Source organism: Pseudophryne corroboree, chromosome 9, assembly GCF_028390025.1.
Source record: "Pseudophryne corroboree isolate aPseCor3 chromosome 9, aPseCor3.hap2, whole genome shotgun sequence".
NCBI lineage: Eukaryota > Metazoa > Chordata > Amphibia > Anura > Myobatrachidae > Pseudophryne > Pseudophryne corroboree.
In genome coordinates this window covers 215,337,770-215,344,974 of record NC_086452.1, presented here as the reverse complement: position 1 = coordinate 215,344,974, position 7,205 = coordinate 215,337,770, and the positions used below count along the sequence as shown (strand labels likewise).

The window sequence follows — 7,205 nt, the reverse complement described above, 5'->3', positions numbered from 1 at the left end:
GCCCCATTGTTACTCCGGCCCTGACGGGATGCAGCGGCAATCACTGCTACAGGTCAGAGATCTACTCATACCAAACATACAGTACCTGCTGACTTTAGCAGATGCTGGCTTTTAAACAGAATTTAGGATCTATTTATTAAAGAAGGGAAAAATACCCCATCTGATAAAAATGTGTGTATTTGACAGTGATAGTGATTTGTACTTTACATAAGGAAGTTACTGCAAGTGAGAGCAGTGCAATCATGGGGAGTCTATCTAGAGCAGGGGTGGGGAACCTTTTTTCTACCAAGGGCCATTTGGATATTTAAAAAATCCTTCGGGGGCCATACAAAAATTATCAACTTAAAAATGAGCCTGCCCCCAATAGATATGCCCCCAGCAGATAAACCCCCAGTCAGTTGTTATGCCCCAGTAAGTATGCCCCCAGGCACTTGTTATGCCCCATTAGATATGCCCCATCACTTGTTATGCCCCATTAGATATGCCACCAGTCAGCTGTTATGCCCCATTAGATATGCCCCCTAGTAGCGACGCTTACACACACACACATTAAAAGAAAAAAAAACACAATACTCACCAGCCCCGCTCCTGCTACCAGACCGTTGCCCTCCGCTACTGAGGGTAAGAATCCAGGCGCCCACTAGTAACAAAATCTCAGCAGGCGCCCGGCTAGGTGAGCCTGGCCGGGCCGGATCAAGTGGCTCTGTGGGTCTTATACGGCCCTCGGGCCTGAGGTTCCCCACCCCTGCAAAGCATTTCGGATGTACATCTCAGAATGGTGAAAACATGAACAAAAAAAAATCAATGACAAAATAAATTATTTTATTCATATTGTGACACACTTAAACATATATATACTTAAACTAACTTAGCACTAAGAAACAAACACCAACTGCTAGATTTAAAAGGTCAACAGGCATTTATTGTTTGAAGACCTAATTTTAACTATGTATTGGAGGATGGCAAAGAAAGGCGTTACCAACTCACCAGCACTAGTCAACTAGACTAATACTAGTCAACTAGACTAATACCAAATAACCTAGGAGGGGACTTACCACAGCCTCCTAACAACATAACCCGCTTTGTATAGGACTCACCACCCTTTACTTTAGCAGAGCAATGGACGAAACTGCACGGGAACGTCCGTAGTCCACCTGCAGGGGGAGGACACACTCGCCGTCATACCAAAAGTGGGTGCCCCACAATGACCACTTGTGCAAGCTTTTGACCGTTGGCTGGTAGCGACTTTCCGCCATAACAAGGTTTACCTAAACCGCAGACACCATCCAAACAAAAGAAAACCAAAAAAGCCAAAACTAACTATCCAAACAGTTAAAAATGCTCTCCAAAAACACAATAATGCCTGCTGGGGAAAGGTGAACACCGTCCTCCCTATAAAAATGGCAGTTACGAGTAACCAGCAGGGGATGCCGAACTACCAAACCACCCAAGGCCTTCACATATACAGACACCGCAGAATTCACCTTTTTATGAGCCTTTTCTATGGCAGAGAAGCGAACAGCACCCTGCCAGAGAAAACGGGGTACAATATCTGACCACACCACTCTCACTTGAGGCCAAGAGGCTCGCAAAGCCACCAAATCCGTCTTGACACTTAGGATGAGGTCAATGCCCTTAACTCGACCCAAGTCATTCCCACCAAGGTGAATGACGATCCAGTCGGGCCGGCACCCCCTTCGTTCATGATGGAAAAGAAGCGAAAGCAAACCTACCCAATGCAAACCTCTCACACCTATGCATCGGACAACCCTGTCACCAAAAAAGTCAGCCGTTTGTCCTGCTATAGGATACCTCTCTGCCCAAAAATGTATGAATGGCCAACTAGCCAAATCTGTTCCAAAGTATCCAATGCAGCTGAAAAAGAGAAACCCTAACATCAGCAACAATTCAAACTTAGACAAATACAAAAACAACAGAAAGGAACCCAATTGAAGGAGAAAACTCAAAAAAACCTCCTGTGGACCGTAAGAGTGCCAATTGTAATACAGCCCCATCGGAGGAAAATGTAAAAATTCACTTTGCACCCTCAATTCATGAATGCTAGTCATTCACAAACTTACAGGTAAACTACGTTTTTGGGTTAGCGCAACAGGCACAACAAACTTAATCAATGTAGAAAACATACAAGCCGAATATTTCCAGCAGACAGGCCCCTGTGTAGCCGTCGCTGGAATACCCCTGATGCAGTCAGAGCAGTTGCCCCCATCTGTAAGGAATAGGACCCACTCTCTGCAGCACTGAAACTAAAGAAATAAAATGAACCCAAACTGTGAGGCCCAGATTAATAGTCAGCAGCCAGCACCGTCAGCTGGACCCCGGTGATCCAGGCCGGACCGAGTCGCCTGAGGGCGCACAACGCCAGAGCATCCTGTAATACAATTAAACAATTTTCCATACGTCACCCACTACCATACCACACTGGGTATGCCCAATCCCGTCCGATCTTGGAGGCGATACAGTGTTGGGCCTGGTCAGTACTTCAGTGGGAGACCACTTAGGAATACCAGGTGTTGTGGGTCTCCAGTGGAATTGAATTGGTGTTTGCACTGAACCCACGGAGGGATGGGCATTTGCTTGCTAGACACTGAATTATTACAGTAACAATCCATCAATATGTTCGCAGATTTAACTTTATGTATGGCTTAGAAAGTTTACAGCCATCTCATTATTAAATTGGGTATCTTGTGTTTTTTTAAACAAGAAATTTTTTTTTCCAGTAAACTCCATTAGTGTACCTAGCCTTTTATATATAGACTATTAAAAGTTTTGTTTTAATCTTCTCATTATCACATTACTACTCATACAGACATCATATCTGCAAATAACTCTCCGGGAATGAGTGCTCCCACCCAAGGTCACTTTTTCTTCTTTTCCTAAATTCAAATACGTTCGGACCTTTGGGAGCACCGCTGACAATCACCATTTTGTCTGCCCATAGAGATTTATTCTGATGGTAGAAGGTGATTTATCTTAGACTACCGTCTAATCTGTCAGTTTTTCTCGGAGCAAATATTTTATTTACTGTTTTCATTATAATCTCTTTTTTTGATCCTGTGCGGTATTCCCAAACCCAAACCCCCCCTTTTCTGAATACAATTAAACGAACAAAGCAAAAGCCACATGGCCGGAACCACAAAGTCAGGGAACCAAGCCTAGAAGGAAAAGAATAGATATTTGGGGGTTGGGGGCTGCGCTAATACCACTTTGTTTATAAAGTAGCTGCTGGGAGAAAAAGGGGGTTTATCCACTCCCCCTATCTATGGATAATGTAAAAAGAAAAAGGGGATCCCCCGCGCTCACTCTACACAAAGTTCAGGCACACATAACTTTGTTAAAAGATTTTTTTATTTTATTGTTAATGGTTAATAAAGTTTTTCAGAAATAAAAAAATGTTTTTTTAAAAAATTAAGTTCATATATAAAAAAGTTGTTTTGAAACTGTAAATTCATATATATATAAAAAATTCATAAACATAAAAAATTATTTCTATATGAGAAAAACTTAATATATATATATATATATAAGTACAGAAAAAACCTAATACCGGTATACAACAGACATATAAGACAATACAAGATAGTGGAAAAAAGGAGTAAAGGAATAAATGATAATTTAGACAGACACGCTTCAGCGTTTTACTCTGTCTGTATTCCTATTTATGTTTGTATCTCAGAATGCACTATTTGTATGTCTCTATTATGTTCGTGTATCAATCTGTGTATATACACAAGTCTTTATCAGAGGTGCTCAGCTCGTCCTTATGCAGAAGGGGACGTCCCTCTAGTGAAGGGAAAGTAGACTGATGTGAAAAAGTTCTCCGTGGGTTAGGGGGTATATTGTGAAGAATCTTCTTTCCCCACTAACCTTATGGATGTCTTCCCGTGCTGGAGACTTATGTCTCAATTCGTCCAGAGGATGTTGGTGTCTGTCGGCAGACAGATCAGCTGTTCACAACGGCGGTCCGGCTTGCAGGCTTTTCCAATCCGTTGCTCCACAATCGACGCGTTTCGCCTGCGTAATCAGGCTTCGTCAGGATGATCGATCCCTCCATCCTTCTGGTTTTTAACACAGGTTTTGCCCATACTCGTGAGGCCAAAACGGAACGTCACTTCCGCCCTTATTGTATAAAGCATTATATGCTTCGTTTTCGTATTAAGCATATTGTATTCACACTGGATTTTTTGTAATACCTTAGTGGTAAGCAATATATGTCCTTGGTCCAGGATTGATGTTTGATATTATAATATTTTTTGTTATAAGACTGCGCCCATAGATGGAAAGAAAAAACACACATATATAGTAAAGACAACATAAAACATAAAAAACATATACGCAGCTAAAATATTTATAGAGAAGAAGATATTTTTATCTTGACACATCCTTATCTACTATGTTAAAGATAGACAATCTTGTTATATAATATCTCTAGTATCAATTATGTTGCAGGGATCATTCTGTTACTATCTGCTGGAAAGCTATAGAACTTACAGATAACAGTTACAATAGCAGTTTAAAACCTTGTACTTATAGTATTACAGTAACCAACTTGTATATGCATTATATTCTTTATTTATGTAGACTCTGTCTATGTTTGTTCTCCAGCGGTTATATGAATTATTTTTTGGGAAGATTAGGAAGGGCATTGGGGGAAGGGGGGAAAAAGGGGAGAAAGGGGGAAGTGTGGAGGTAGAATAGGGGGGGGGGGAAACAGATGCCATTAGTCAGGAATGAAATATTATACTTATGTATATTTTATATTTTATATGGTATAATGGATTTTTTACGATGTCAAAAAAGGGTGTAGTTCAAAATCTACGTTTAAACCTCTTGGTACTAATGTCCCTAATTCGAAAATGAGTTTAGCTTCCTCCTTCAAGAGGATCTTATCCCAATCGCCTCCTCTCCATGGTTTATTGATTTGTTTTAAACCTATAAAAATCAGAGTGGATGGATCACTGTTGTGTTTCAATTTATAGTGTTTTGGTATGCTATGATTTTCTTTTTCATTTCTTATATTATTAAGATGCTCGTTGACTCTAATATGGAGCTTGCGGGTGGTCTTTCCTACGTATTGTAGTCCGCATGGACAGATAAGTAGATATATTACCCCTATAGAATTGCAGGTTATTTTTTCCTTGATTTTGAATTCTTTATTGGTGGTTTTTGAAAGAACATTCTTTATTGATTTTGTTGTTCTTATTCCTGTTTTTGTACATGCAGAACAATTGTTGCATCTATAAAAGCCTGGTTCTGAATCTTTTAGCCATGTGCTAGTTCTTCTTTCTTCTAGTCTGAGGTGACTTCTCACTAGGCTCTTTCCAATCGTAGGTGCACGTCTGTATATAATTCTTGGTCTGGTTGGTAATAGAGTTTTTAATTCGTTATCCGACATCAGAATGTGCCAGTGTTTGTGTATACTGGTTTCTAGAAAAGTTTTTTGACTGGAGTAGTCAGTGATAAATAGGACATCAGTCTGTGTGTCTTTTTTGATCTTATTGTCTGTCCTGTATTCCAGAAGATCAGTACGTTTCAACTGCTCTACTTCTTTTCTGTCGATTTCTAGTTTCTCTTTTTGGTAATTCTTCATTTTGAAGTTGTTAAGTAAGTCGGTGGTTTGTTCTTCACAGTCGATGTTCCTGGAACAATTCCTTCTTATCCTCCTCATCTGGCCTTTGGGTATGTTTGACAGCCACCGTGGGTGGTGGTTGCTCTTAGCGTCTAGATAATTGTTGCAATCCACTGGCTTCATAAAGGTCTTGGTTTCGATCTTGTTGTTATGAATGAAAATGGTAAGGTCCAAAAAATTTATGCTGGTTCGACTCACCTCCTGTGTGAATTCCAAATTGGCATTATTTTGATTGATGTCTTCCAGAAACTCATTAAGATTTTCTTCTGTACCGTCCCAAATAAGGAGTACATCATCTATATACCGTGTCCAAATGATTAGATTAGAAAGATATTTGTTGTTGGTCCATATTCTCTCGTTTTCCCACTGTGCAAGGAACAAATTCGCATATGACGGCGCAAAATTCGTCCCCATTGCGGTTCCTTGTATCTGATTATAAAAATGGCCACCGAACCAAAAATAGTTATGGGTCAAAATGAATCTAATCCCTTCTATAATAAAGTTGGTTTGTTGAATTCGTAAGTCTGATTCCTCCTCTAGGATTTTTTGGACATTTCTACAACCGTCTTCGTGTTTTATACATGTATATAATGACTTTATGTCACATGTCACTAGTATATAACTCTCCTTCCACGTTATCTTATTCAGTATGCTCAAGACCTGTGTGGTGTCTTTAAGGTAGCTTCGTTGTCGTACTACTAGCGGTTTTAGAAAATAATCTATATAGCAAGAAAGGTTGGAGGTTAGGGAGTCAATCCCGGCAACTATCGGTCTCCCTGGTGGATTTATCATGTCCTTGTGGACCTTTGGTAAGTGATAGAAGACAGGGATCTTCGGATGTTTTTGCTCTAGAAAGAGGAATTCGTCTTTTGTCAGGATCCCGTCTTCCAGAAGCTGTTAAGTAGATGGCCCTTAAGGCTCTAGTAAACTCATTAGTTGGATCTTTGTTCAATATTTCGTATGTATGGTCATCTGCCAGTAGTTTGCATGCTTCTTCATCGTATTTGTTCCAGTCCATTATCACCACTCCTCCCCCAGAGAAGGGGATATTCAACTTGAGCAAGTACATTTTGGATGAAGCTGAAAAATCTGTTTTACAAAAAGGTTTGAAATTTGCCCCAAGTAATGATCTGAACAAATTCAATACATTTATAGATCTTCAAAAATTTATAAGAAAGATCACACTAAAGAATTTTTTCAATAGAGCAGATCAACCAATTCGCAAGAAGGTAGAGGAAGAAGAAAATGACGACACCTACACCCATACAAACTTAAGAGGCAAATCTGTCTTTTATCCATTACACCTGAAGGGCCATCTACTTAACAGCTTCCAGAAATTAGTGGAAGAGGATATCAAAAAGATTCCTGAAACCACTGAAGGAAAAAATAGATGTAACCTAACGAACAAAGAGAAAAAAGCCTTGAAGACCTTAAAAAACAACAAAGAAATAGTCATCAAGCAAGCAGATAAAGGGGGAGGAGTGGTCATAATGGACCGGAACAAATACGATGAAGAAGCATGCAAACTACTGGCAGATGACCATACATACGAAATATT

The 7,205-nt window shown here is 39.9% G+C and overlaps 1 pseudogene; it reads left to right on the top strand.

The window, feature by feature from the left end:
- The first annotated feature begins 2,421 nt into the window (after positions 1–2,421).
- Positions 2,422–2,540, top strand: LOC134962024 (5S ribosomal RNA; annotated as a pseudogene).
- The last annotated feature ends 4,665 nt before the right edge of the window (positions 2,541–7,205 follow it).